The following is a 14,314-nucleotide window of genomic DNA, read 5'->3' on the forward strand; positions in this document are numbered from 1 at the left end:
GTTGGGTGGGTCTGCCTGGGTTTACCATTTGAAAAAATTTTAGTTGAGTTGTGCATCTGAATTGTAACTCTAGTTGAAAACTGACTGATGAGACAGTATGATTTGGATTTGTGGGATGTTATCAAACTGATGGAAGGGGAAAACAGAAGATGGGTCCTTATAGGATCTATCCTGGGAGGTGAGATGTCCAGGTTCAGGTTTATTGCTGAAGAAACATGACCTAGGTTAATCAGTAGTCTTGATTTACTTTTTACTACCTGTACACAGCTGAGCAGTGGAAAGAATGCTTAAAACTTACTGATGAGTTCCTTTTGTGTATTTTACAGTGATTTGCTTGCTAGTGACATTTGGAACGTCTTTGTACTTAGAAATGTGCTCTTGAGCCCAAAGAATACTGGTTTTTCCCTTTCTAAACGCCTTGTAATAATTAGGGTGGCTCAACTCTTGTGGTTCTGTGATTGTATCGCAGTCTTCACTCTCAGCTCAGTATGTCGGTGTGTAGTCCGCTTTCTCCCTGGTTCCTGGGTTTAATTGCTGAAGGTTTTGTACAGACATACCTTGTTTTATTGAGCTTTGATTTATTGTATTTCACAGATGTTGTGGGTTTTTTTGTTATTTATTATTCATTCATTCATTCATTCATTTATTTATTACAAATTAAAGCAAGACCCTCCACCAGCAAAAAAGATTACAACTTGCTTTATTCTGGAGGTCTGGAATCAAACCGGCAGTATCTCTGAAGTATGGCTGTATTTCCCTTATTTTAAAACTAGGTTAAATTTATTCAGTAAAGAGTGGTTATTGTATTTTGAAAAACACATGGCTTTGGTCTCTTATAATTGTAAATTGCCTAAATACAGTTCTTACAAGTTATTCTTTATCTGCTGTTTTAGCTTCCTTTGAAAGTATAGTCTGTTATTTTGAATAGAAGAGAGAAATCAGAGTCTTAAGGATAGTATAGTGTTGGGAATTTTGTTTTAGTGCTTCCAGGTTTTTGAACTAGGTACTACTTTGCCAAAACAGGCTGTTTGTCATGCTTATGCTTAGTAAGGAATCAGGAAATGATGTTCTTTTGGGATGTCTGCATTTAAAAACAAAACCAAACATCTGAAATACTGCTTTCAGCAACCTTGCTGAAATGATTTTCTGTACAGAACTGTCTTTACCCAACTTGAAGGGCTTGTGGGCAGTGGAGTAACAGTTACAGTGCACATACAGTTCTGTAGAACCTGCACCTGGGTTGTAATGGAATTGTGCCTGTTTGATGGGCCAATTTTGGCTTAAATGAAAAAGAGAAGATAGTATCACACATGCACAGTTGCACAGGTAGGTCATAGGAACACAGGCAGAGATACTTACCTCTGAGTATTTTGTTGTTTAGCAGATGTCAACGTAAGAAACGTTCAAAACTGTAGGGAATTTTTATGAGTTCATTTGGGCCAAACTGATGACAATTACTGGGAAGCAAAATCTTAACTGATTGAGAAAATACCCTTAAGGAGGGTTGTATGAAATCCACTGGCAGTAGATTTAAGGAGGCGGGAGAAAGCAAAGCAGAGAAATTTCTGGGATTGGATGACAGCAAAATGGAGAAACATGTACTTTCGCACTGATGGGTACAGGATAGTTAATAAACATTGACAGCACTTAGAGATGGTCTCTGGGGAACAAGATAATGATGACGGTTCTGTGGTCTTGTGCTCTGGCGCAGCGGTTGTGCCCTGAGGGGTCTGGGAAAGAAGATTACTCTTATATTTCAAAAGCATGTTCCTACTACATTTCAGAGGTATGTTATCTTAGATGCAACAGGACAATAGACGGGCTTACTTACAGTAAAGACTGACCTCTGTCAAGGAAGCTACGGGCCTGGGACATGACTGTCTGCCATGACCTGCTTTTAGTTAGGAGTTTTCGTGTTCAGACCATCCCATGTGGGTGCTTCCAGTCTCTGAGTTTGTAAGGCCACCACGCAGGCCTCCCCTGGTTTAGTATAGAGCCCTTTTTTTGTCCACATAGATAAATATTTTAATTATGATTATAGTGGCAGCTTTAGGTTTTAGAGTAGTATTACTATGTGCTTTAATTTTAACTACTCGTTGTCCGTGGCTGCAGTGGGGCAGCAGTAACATGGATAATCTGAAGTAATCTTGGTGTGATGTGCGTGTGCGCTGTGTTCCTTGAGTTAATATCACAGGCTACCACAATGATTAAGACACTGGAAGTGTGGGCCTTAGAGATAGAGGGGCTTTGATTTGAATCTAACTTTTACCCAATATGGATGACTTTGGGCACATCACCTAAGCTCTGTGTTTTGGTTTCTTTATGTACAAAATGGGAATAGTAGCAGTGCCTACTTCACAAGATTGCTGTGAAGATTTAACTAGCGATGTTCAGGTGTATGATAGGTTTAACCTGACACACAGTAAAAATTCAATAACTTTAGCTATTATAATTGTTTAAAATATTAAAGTCAGCCCTGGCTGGTGTAGCTCAGTGGATTGAGCACCAGACTGCAAAGCAAAGGGTTGCTGGTTCGATTCCCAGTCAGGGCACATGCCTGGGTTGCGGACCAGGTCCCAAGTAGGGGGTGCACAAGAGGCAACTACACATTGATGTTTCTCTCCCTCTCTTTCTCCTTCCCTTCTCTCTCTAAAAATAAATAAGATCTTAAAACATAAAATAAAATAAAATATTAAAGTCAGTCAGTTTCATTTCGGAACATCTGGAAAGTGTCTAGCTTCTCTCTTTTTCTCCCCATTTTCCCTTCTAGTCTTTCAGATGTAATGTGTAACAGCAACTCCCTTATTTCTTCCCTCTGCTCTTTTTCTCTTCCATAGAATGCTTTACTTCAGGTCAGTTTAGTTTTGCTTTTGTGTGAAGAAAATTATACAACTTTTTTGAAAGGCATTAACCCCTAAGTTAACAGAAAAATATCTCAAGTCCATGAAAGGAAGTTTCAGTGTCAGAGTGAAAAGTCAGTAGAATGGCTGTTATGTCAAAAAACTCTTGAAAGCAAGGTCCTGACCACAGGTAATGCTCCCGTGATACAGAGTTTGCCTTTGTGATAAGGAATATGAGAAGATTCTGCAGAGTAGAGGAGATGGCAGAGGACCTTGGTGCGCTGAGAAGATGAAGGGGGAATGTGGTATACGCAGAATTCTGAACTGCAGCTCTTCTCCAGCTGACTTCTCAGCTTACTGCTTGGACTTCTGAGTTATTTACCATTTTAACTTTACAGGAACACAGTGTGTTTTCAGCCTTTAAGTGAGTGGGTAGCAGATCAAGAATTCTGCTTTCCATTTATGAGGAAACATTACTTTTGACTAGGGAAAGAGTAAAGAGGAGTGCATCAGCCATGATCTGAATGATGAATCTCTAACTGTGGATAAACATTTTGAAAATGTTTTTCCTCTCTGCTGGGAGAAGACACTACTGTAACTGAAGTGGGGAGAGTTGGCATTTGTGCTGCCTGTCACTACTGGAACCGATAAACAGAGACTGGGTTCTAGCTCTACAGGCACTTCACATGGCCAGCAATCTGAGAGGACAGTAGATTATGTATCATCTGTATCTAAAAGACCATCTTTTCATTTCAAGCTGACCTTTTTTATAAGGAGAAAAAGAGTGTAAGTAAGGGGTCTGGAATCCAGGAAAAAGGTAGGTAAGGAGTTTGGAATTCAGAGAAAAGGTTAATCAGATAAAAGCTGCAGTTCAGTTTCCCTAGCATTCTTTTGTTGGCTGACCACAGATTCTTTTTTTTTTTATGACTTTATTTAGAGAGAGAGAGAGAGAGAGAGAGAGAGAGAAACATCAATGCGCGGTTGCTGGGGGCCGTGGCCTGCAACCCAGGAATGTGCCCTGACTGGGAATCGAACCTGTGATGCTTTCGTTCACAGCCCGTGCTCAATCCACTGAGCTACGCCAGCCAGGGCTTGACTACAGATTCTTTATCTGTGTCCTGGGCAGCTGCCACCTTGATTGCTTGCAGGCCTCCTGGGGCACAACAGTTGGATTGCTTGTGGTCTACAGGGTGGGTCATTCCTTCAGGTCCTGAAACAGTAGCTTTTTACATGTATTACGTACCTTTGTTGCCATTGGGGCACTAAGGTGTGGATGTTTGTATTGCTCATCATTGTAAGAGATAGCTCAGGAGGGAGGTCCAGGTTAGAGAGGTAAATTTGAGTTTCCATTTAGGGCAGCTAATTGAAGCTAATTGGCAAGCTCTAGTAGTGAAAACAGAGAAAGAGGAAGGCGAAGGACAAGCCCATGAGAAACAACTGTATTTAAGAAGTGGTGAAAGGAACTGGAGACAGAGCTGTTGGGATGGACAACCAAGAGAATGGGTGAGAAAAAAATATAAGATACAAATTAACTTAATATGGGATGTGGGGTGGAGTGAATGACAAAACACTGGTAGGAGAAATAAAGGAAGGTATGCATGAATGGAGAGACCTTTCATGCTTCTGGATAAGATTAACTACATTAAAAAAGCATTTTCCTATTTAGCACTCCTCTCTTAGAGGCAGTGTAATTTAATTCTCTTTATATGTTATTGAATTTTGTTCATTAATTTGTTAGGTATTTTTATGCCTATATTTATGAGAGATAGTTGCATATAGTTGGGTGTTTTGTTTTGTTTTTATCTGGTACTGCCTTAGTATGGTTTTTGTATCACAGTAATGCTAGGTTTATAAAGTGAACTTGGAAGTGTTCCTTCTCTGGAAGAGATTGTATAGAATAGGTGTTTATTCTTGAAACATTTAGTAGAGTTCTCCATTGAAAACATCTGGGACTGGAGATTTCTGGGAATTGTAAAATTATGAGATCAATTCATTGAATAGCTACAGGCCAAATTATATAATTTATATTGTGGGAATTATGATAGTTTACATTTTTTAAGGAATTGGTCCATTTCATTTAAGTTGTTAAATTTGGGTGGGGTTATTCATAGTGTTCCCATATTATCTTTTTAATGCCTGTATTGGGGAAGAACAAACTTTCCTCTACCCTCAAGTTTCCTTTGGCTGTTCTAATAATCAAATAGACTTGAAGGAGGTTAACAAGAGAAAATAATCAAATTTAATACATACATTTGTAATGCAAACCTGTATGCACCAGAGAGCCAGAGGCCCTACATGCAGGAGAGGTTCAAAGATAGAAAGGGAAAGTAGTTACAGAAGACATCGAGAGCTGGGGATGAGGTAATGCGCCTTGGGGGCTTCAAAGGATAATCCCAGGGTGGTAAGAAGAACGTGTTTAGTAAATAGAAGTTCCACCCTGCCCTATAGGTAGATCAAAAGAGGTCATCTCTGATAATCTCTATTATGGGCAAGGCTCTTAATTAAAGTTCTTATAGGTGGTTAAGGGAGGGGCAGAAGTTACTCTTGAGCCTGAAGCTAAAATTGCCCTTAGCTCAGAAGGACTGGCATGCCACAGAGGCATATCTTGGGGTGACTGGTTCTGAGCCCGCACATCTGCAGGGGCTGTAGTGATAGTCCTTGTTTCATTCCTGGTGTTGGTAATTTGTGTCTTTTCCCTTTTCTTTTTCTGTGTCAGTCTTGCAGGTTTGTCAGAACTCTTTCTCTCTTTCTTTATTTTGTATTGTATTTTTTTTCCATTACCATTTATCCTCTTCCACCTCCACCCACCTCCTCTCCCCAGCAATCACCACACTGCTGTCCACGTCCATGAGTCCTTTTTCTTTTGTGCTGGACCCCTCCATCCCCTGCGCCCAGAGCTGTCAGCCTGTTCTCTGTCTCCGAGTCTGTCTCTATTTTGCATGTTAGTTGAGTTTGTTCATCAGATTCTACATATGAGACCATACGGTATTTGTCTTTCTCTGACTGGCTTATTTCACTTAGCATAATGTTCCCCAGGTCCATCCATGCTGTTGCAAAGGGTAAAATTATCTTTGTTACAGATGAGTAGAATTCCATTGTGTAAACATACCATAGTTGTTTTACCCACTTATCTACTGATGGACACTTGGGGTGTTTCTAAGTCTTGGCTATTGTGAATAACATTGCAGTGAATTTAGAGGTGCTTATATTCTTTTGAGTTAGTGGTTCAGGTTCCCTCAGATAAATTCCCAAAAGGAGAATCTCTGGGTCATAAGGCAGTTTCGTTTTTAATTTTTTGGGTAACTCCATACTGCTTTCCACAATTTCTTTAACTGATTTTTCTCTCTCTTTTTTTAATTTCATTGATTTCTGCTCTTTATTGTTTCTTTGCTTCTGCTTTATTCTTTTTTACATTCTTGAAGTAGGAGCTAGCCTATAACTCAGTAATCCTATAGCAGGGTTATTGTAGTAGAACTAAGGTAGAATTTCTACTATGATAACTCTAGAGTAGTAGGGTTGTTGATTTGAGACTTTGTTTTTATTTTTTATTGTAAGTGTTTCATATGTTGATTTCCCTGTCAGCACTGCTTAGCTGTAGTCCACACATTTTTGTACTATGTCCTATTCAGTCCCCAAATAACCCTGGATGTAGGTAGGGATTTTCTTTCTTTCTTTTTTTTTTTTAAGATTTTATTTATTTTATTTTTGGAGAGGGAAGGGAGAGAGAAAGAGAGAAACATCAATGTGCGGTTACTGGGGGTCATGGCCTGCAACCCAGGCATGTGCCCTGACTGGGAATCGAACCTGCGATGCTTTGGTTCGCAGCCCATGCTCAATCCACTGAGCTACACCAGACAGGGCAGGGATTTTCTTTTTTTTTTTTAAAGATTTTATTTATTTATTTTTAGAGAGGGAAGGGAGAGAGAGAAAGAGAGAGAGAGATATCAATGTGCGGTTGCTGGGGGTTATGGCCTGCAACCCAGACATGTGCCCTGGCTGGGAATCGAACCTGGGACACTTTGATTCCCAGCCCGCGCTCAATCCACTGAGCTATGCCAGCCAGGGCTGGCAGGGATTTTCAATATCATTAATAGGAAGAAATGATGCAACATTCTTAAATTCTCAAGGTTGTGTCCTGAGCCAGAAAGTCTAGCTGTATGTCCAGTGGCCTTCAAACCTCTTCTTAGATGTGGAATTCTTTTTATTTTACAATGTTTACTTTTCTTGAACCAAGACTATATAGACTCCAAATCTCAAACTTGATTGAGAACGCAAATGCAAACTGAGACTTTCAACAATCGTTATGTGTTGGGCAGTTACCTGGTACCCAGAACTCTGCGGTATTCTGTAGAGGGATTTCAAAAGTGGTGATAAAAATAGTATTTTCCTGTAAGGAGTTTTTAATCTAACTGGAGAGAAATAAATTCTTTAAATGAAACTAATGAACAACGAAGTTCTGCATTCCCTGATACTGGGGGTTTAGAGAGTTGAAAAATCCAGTGTAGCTGCAGCAGGCTTTATGACAGAGGTAGGGCTTTAAATGGCCCCTTAGAGTAAGTGGGTGAGTGGAAAGGAGGAGGAATGTCATTCCACGTGTCGGTCAGTGAGGCTGCTGTGGAGCGCTATGGGAAGACTGGAGGAGGCCCCGCTTGAGCCAGCTCCTTTCATGCATGGGGTAGTGCTTGAAAAGTGTCACGATTTGAATGTGCACGGCCCAGTTCGCACAGAGCGGACGGGTGGAGCAAACCTGGAGGATCTTGAAAGTAAGGCAGAAGACTGATGTAATCAGGGGACTAATGCGGTAGAGAGCAGTTTTAAAAATAGAAAAATTGGCAGAACATGTGAACTGGTAGTACATAAAAAAGGGAAATACAGATGATCAATGAACAAAAATTGTTTGACCTCCAGTAATAAAGAAGGTAAATGAAAACATAGAATGACATTTTATCAATAAACTGTCAAGTTAAAAAATGGCATTCAGCCCTTGCTGTTGGCTCAGTTGGTTCAGCACTGTCCAGTGCACCAAAAGGTTGCAGTTTGTTCCCTGGTCAGGCACATGCCTAGGTTGTGGGTTCGAGCCCCGATCTGGGCACTTGCAGGAGGCAACTGATTGATGTCTCTCTCTCACATTGGTGTTCCCTCCCCCCCCCACATCCCCCTCCGTCTCTGTGTAAAAATCAGTGAACATATATACCCTCGAGTGAGGATTTTTAAAATATGACATTCAGTTGGATTAAGTTAATTAATGCTTAACCTTAGCAGTAGACTCAGAAATCTTGGTGACTTAACATAAAAGTTTATTTCTCTCTCACTTCACAATTTGATGTGGGGTGGTGGCTGTCCTCTCACGGTGACTCAGGGGTATGAGTGGTTTCTCTCTTGCCACTTCAAGTTTTAGAATTTTTTGCTTTTAGTCTCTCCAGTGGTGGGAAGAAGAGTCCTTACTTGTTTTTAGCTGCCTTGTACTAGAAGTGACACGTGACTTGTGCTCACATTTCTTTTGGTGAGAACTAGTGTCATGACTCCAACCAAAGTACACGGCAGAGTGAATGAGAAATACAGGGGAGCAAATGGATTCATGGGGAGTAAGAACCGTTTTTGTCACACTGTGACTGGCGCACTGTTGGGCAATGGACGCTCTCTGGATTGTTGGTGGGAGGATGAATGGTCATCTTTCTAGTAGACAGTAATTTTAAAGATGGTAAGATCTTCTTGCTCTGACCCAGCATTTCACGTTAAAAAATTCTAAGGAAATAAGCAGGGGTATCTGCAAAGATAGCTGCAAGAATAGTTGTTACAGCATTGACTACAATGAAAAATTGGAAAAAACTTAAATGTCTAACAAAAGGGGATTGGTTAGGTAAATTATGGTCTTTTGTGGGATGATGCACAACTATTAGTGATCATGTAGTAGACTGTCTAATGATGTGGGATGTTAGACTGTTCTTAATGCGAGTGAAAAAATCAGATTACAAAAAAGGACAGCAGATACATAGTCATGCATAGACAAAAGACTGGAGGAGATCTCTGGTTTTGGCAAAACAGCAGACTAGATAAATACATATAAAAATCCCCTGCTACAACATGCACATTGTGCTCTCAAGGAGCTCGTTAAAATAAAAACAAGTAAGGTGGGGTCAGGGGAGCCTGGGGGTTGCGACGCTGAAGAGCAGTCTGATGAAGAGCATTCTGATGCGACAGCCTCAGAGGGTGTTTGCCAGTCTCAAGTGACTTGCGATTTAGTTTTCCCGGAGGCAGGAACAAAAGCCTTGGGCCTGTGAGTGTTAGTGCTGAGGCGCCAGAGAAGAGGGTGGCCTTTCAAAGGGCTAAACCTTCACTGAAGGAGTAGACGGGCCAGAAACACATTTGGCCGTGAGCACGCACAGATGGTTTTCTTCTCGTGCATTCGGAACTGGTTGTTGAAACGAATAACCATTGAGAACTCATGACTGTGAGTTTCCCTTCATAGGGGTTTTGTTCAAATTTATAAATTGTACAGTACTGGTAGGGTTGGGACAAGCAAAGTGGTCTAAGGTGGGTGACGGCGCAGAAGTGACTGGAAAACACAAACTGTTCCAGAGGGACAGATCCCCAACCCAGACCACATAGGTTTCCCAGAAATAGAAGCGCTGCCCAAAGTGAACTTAATGCAGAATTAGCAACCATGCGAGGAAACACTCTACCACTCCTTCTAAGTAAGAATCAGCTGGTTAAACAACCTACACACGTGAAGAGAAGGGATAAAAAAACATGAGAATAGGTGCCATCATAAAAATAGGGCATTTAAAAAAAAAAGAGCCAGTAGAGCCTCTGCAAATATAAAACAGTCACTGACATTAAAACCCAGTGGGCAGGGTAAACAGCAGCTTAGATACAGAAGAAGAATTAATGAAGTAGATCAGGAGTTTCAAACTGTGGCTTGTGGGGTGAATCTGGGTTGTGGCTTGTTTTTTATAGCCTGCATGGTAAGAATGGTTTTTACATTTTTAAAGGGTTGTTAAGAAAAAACAGACAAAAGAAAATATTCCACATGTACTGTATGTGATCCCTAAAACCTGAAATACTTATTTTCTGTTTACTGAAGAATCTCCTGACCTCTAAACTGGATAGATCTGAGGGAGTTTCCAGAAGATAGCACAGAAGACAAAGAGAAAATGTAAAACACAGGTTTAAAGGCATGGAGAATGGAAAGAGGAGATGGGACTGATATCTGGTCATCTCCTAGGAGTTCAAGAAGAAGAGAATGAGGGACGTAGATATTTGAAGAGACAGTGGCTGAGAATTTTCTAGATTAGTGGGAAACATGAATCAGAAAGCACTCAAGAATCAAAGTACAATGAGAGCTGAGTGTCTCTGCTCCCCCCCCGCCCCAAATTCCACATGTAGACAGGTGCAGAACTCCGAAGATGAGAAGATCTTAATGAAGAGCAAGAATGAAAAGTTAGATTATCGACAAGGCACACTACTTAGACTGACATCTCATTTCTCAGCAGCAGTGATGGAATCCAGAGGATTCTGCAGTGTCGGTCTAAGAAAAGAATTGAATTGTTAACTTAGAATTGTATATTCTGGTAGATCATTATTGAAGATTTACTGATAAAATAGAGAGGTTAGCACCAACAGACTCTCACTGAGGGAACTAGGTCAGGGAAAATGCAACAACCAGAGGGAAGGAATGAAATACAAAAGGAGTGGAATTCTGAGCAAGGAAATTGGTAAATATATGGGTGAATCTAAACAAGCATGAATTCTGTTAATAATAAGGGTTAATACTCAGCATAAAAGCAAGGTGGAGTTAAAATGTCAGTCAACAATGACATAAAAGCCAGGAGATAGGTCATATTACTATTATATATAAATATATATTTATATAATTACACATATATTAATATATTTATATAACTACACATATGTATTAACCTGCATTGTATTAGATGCTGTGTAGAGTATGTTTTATTTACTGTTTCTAATTTTTATAGCAATCCTGAACACGAGTGTTATCTTTTTACTGATGAAAAAGCGGCATCTCAGAAAGGTTAATCGACCATCTAATAGCTTACAGACCTGGGATTTGGTTCAGGTCTGGTTAGTTCTGGGGTCTATACTCTTTCCCATGTATCATATTGTTTCTAGTTTATGAGACTGCAAGAGTGTAGTATTGCGGGCGGAACTGAAAGTTATTGGAAAGAGGAAGCTTTTGCAGTCGTCACAGAGTAACCATGATATATCCTTGGAGAAGTATCCTTCAGACGTTGGCAATACTGGTCTACTAGGGCAAAGCAGAAAAACTTTGGAGTAGTAGCTTTGGTAGCTGAAGCCATTTACGTGATTGGGTTCATTACTGGATGATGATGAAAGCCTCGGGAGCACTTTCTATATGAGACAGGAGGAAGACTGGGTACCAGCAAAGCACAACAGGAGAGTAGGTCAAGGAAATAGGTTAAACACCAGGAAGTAGAGTTTTGTGGGAAGTCAAGGGAAGAAAAGCAGAGAGCTTGTAGAACGAAGATGTGACCCGCGATATAACTCATTCATGTACCAGGTATTTACGGAGCACTCACAGTGTGGCAGGCCCTGCACTTGGATGCAGCGGTGATCCACCCAGACAGTTTCCTGCCCTCAAGGATTAGGTTTTGGTGAGGAAGGTAGGTAATAAATAAATAAATGAAAAGATAGTACTCTAAAGAAAATCAATAGATTGATGCTAGAAAGTGTTTTTTAGTGCACGCAGACCCAGGGAAAAGCCATGAGAGCGAAAGTCTACCTCTGTAAATGGAGGGCAGCGAGGGAGTGAAAGAGGCTGGCTACTCCAGTCTGGTAATTCATTGACGTCATTGAGAGAAAGTTACAGACCAGATGTGTCTTGGGCAGCTGCAAGATGCAATGGATCCCTGCGCTGCTTGGCAGGTGCCAAAGAGTTATATAGGTGAAGGGGGGAATAGTCACAGGTACTAGTACATGATGCTGCAGGGTACAGAAATTACTTCAGTTGCTTGACCAGGTCAGGACAACAACCTGTTCCAGGAAGCAGCAAGGGAAGGAGGCAAGGGAAGGGTGCTGATTTGTGTCAGAGTGAACATCAGTTACCATCAGACAGCCTCTCAGGGGGTTTGTGGAAACCGGCCTCTGTGCTGGACCAGGTCCAGCTTGCGAGACAGATGGTGAATCCACCATGCAGCAGTATCCCTCCGTAGCGTCGGCGAGGAAGAAAGGCTACTTTAAATGGGAATATCAAGAAAGCTAAGGTCAGAAGGATGAGAGTAACCAGAGAAAAGTCTAGGGAAGAGCATTTGAGACTGGAAGAACGGTAAGTATAAAGGTTCTGAGGCAGTTAAGAGCTGGTATTGTGGAGCAATTGAAAGGAGGCCCATGTAGCTAGAGTTGAGGGAGCAAGTGGAACAGTGATCGCAAATGAGATTAGCGGGGTGGGCGGCGAGGGGCTGGTTATGAAGAGCCTGGGAGTACAATGGGTGCCTTTGAAAGATTTAAGGAGGGGAGAGTTGTGGTCTAATTCATGTTTTGAGAGGATGATTCTGGTTGCTGTGTGTGGAATGCAATGCAGGGGCAGGCTGACAAGTTAGGCATTCAGTGCTGCGGCAGATGACTGAGGGTAAGGTGTTACGTTGCTTTAGAAGTAAAAATCTAGCGATCGCTCCTTATCAGTGCTCCAGTGACATTTATTCCTACATCCTGTTACCTTCACTGTCATTTTCCGGAGAATGACAAAAGAGATACTGAGGGTTTTCTTTTTCTTTTTTTCTTAAAAAAGTATTTATTATTTTTAATAAGCATTCCATTTTATTTTTTAAAACTCTTTTTTAAGGTTTTATTTATTTAAAGAGGGGAAGGAAGGGAGAAACAGAAACATCAATGTGTGGTTGCCTCTCGTGTGGCCCCCACTGGGGACCTGGCCTGCAACCCAGGCATGTGCCCTGACTGGGAATCGAACCTGCGACCCTTTGGTTCACAGCCCAAGCTCAATCTACTGAGCTACACCAGCCAGGGCTCTTCTTTTTCTTTTGTGCTTGAACTAATTTAATTAGCTGTTTAGAAAAGAGAGTTCATACTATTGGATGTTAATGACACTTTCATCTTGTTTTGGTAAAATCTTGTTTGGGAATCTGGTGGGGATAAATTCTTTCAATCACTATTGAAATACTGGTTTCCATTAGAATATTTGTTTCTACTTCTAGCTGTTTATATACAAGTTGGTGGCACTAGCAGTATGAGATGAAATATAGTCTGTTTCCAAATGACTTTTTAAAAACGTTTTGTTTAGACCCTGTGTAATATACCTTTGAGCCTTCAACAAGAGAAACTCAGACATCTCCACAGCAGAGAGCGCAGTATGGAATGCACCCTCACGGACCCCCACCCGCCAGTGCCCCAGCAGTTCCCAGCTGGCTGGCTTCCTCTGCACCTCCAGCACTTCCCACCCCTGCCCTGTGGATTTCAAAGCCCATTCCTGCTAAATCATTTCTTCTGTAAATGTCTCAGTGTATACTTCTTTATTTTAGTGTTTTGACTTATTCCCTCTTAGAGCACAGAAATAGATAACCACATTTGTGGATGGTTTGCCTTTGAGAGTGCCAGTTTATGCCTGTTGTCCCAGTGTGTTTATTAATCATGTGCCTTCTCACTTAAGTGTCTGTCTTTCTTTGGACATTAATATTGTCACCTTGTATACATAAGGGAAGCCTTTTCATAGTGGACACAAAATAAATTCTTTAATAGAACCTTGGTTATTAAGTATTTTTCTAATAGCATGCCATTTTTTATTTTCTGTCAGGACAGCAAGACCTGGAGTTTACTATGTCAAGAAATTACATGCTAAAATGTAACGCAACATGAGTCAGAGAAAGGAAGGATCCTGAAACTTGTGGTAAGAAGGGGGTGACTCAGTTGAACTGCTTGATTATACCTTTCCTGTTTTCTTCCAGTCCACTCTGTCTTTGTTATGATTTGATCATAAATGCAGAGAATATTCTTTTAGAGAGAGATTTTAACACCTGAATTAAAAGGACAGTGCTTTTTGGTTAATATTTCCACATTATTAACCAATTTGGTTAATACTAAACCAATATTAAATGTGGAACCAATGTGGAAATATTAACCTACAGTCTTTGGGATATTTGGTCAGCTATTAGTTATCCAAGTTTAGATCATCCAAATTTAGCTTTTTCCATGACTTATATTGTTTGGTTTTTGCTGTCTTTATCTCTTGCTCAACTTACTCAAGCCTTCTAGTAATATTGTCATCAACTTCTAATTTTTATTTGAAGGGAGAGAAAACTATCAAACCTTTCATAGCTATTTATCCTCAACAAAGGTAGAAGCCGGAGCCAGTGAGTGCTGGTGAAGTACTACTTACTTTATGCTGCCTTCTGGTGGTGCCCTGCTCTTGTCTGTGTCTCATCTCTCAGGCTAAAGGAAGTGCGTGAGATCAAGGAGGACGTTAGAGTGTCCCACAGTTA

The 14,314-nt window shown here is 40.8% G+C and overlaps 1 protein-coding gene across 3 annotated transcripts in view; it reads left to right on the forward strand.

Annotated features, from left to right (window-relative positions):
* EXTL3 (exostosin like glycosyltransferase 3) overlaps positions 1-14,314 on the forward strand; it is a 104,806-nt gene that overhangs the window by 53,322 nt on the left and 37,170 nt on the right. For 2 of the 3 annotated variants that reach the window (XM_045830988.1, XM_045830986.1), the window contains exon 2: positions 13,630-13,722. The gene's annotated coding sequence lies outside the window, so the exon portion shown is untranslated. The remainder of the gene's footprint in view (positions 1-13,629; positions 13,723-14,314) is intronic. The other variant, XM_045830987.1, reaches the window with a different exon arrangement.

Source organism: Phyllostomus hastatus, unplaced genomic scaffold, assembly GCF_019186645.2.
Source record: "Phyllostomus hastatus isolate PE091 unplaced genomic scaffold, TTU_PhHast_1.1 phas_contig_159, whole genome shotgun sequence".
Classification (NCBI taxonomy): domain Eukaryota; kingdom Metazoa; phylum Chordata; class Mammalia; order Chiroptera; family Phyllostomidae; genus Phyllostomus; species Phyllostomus hastatus.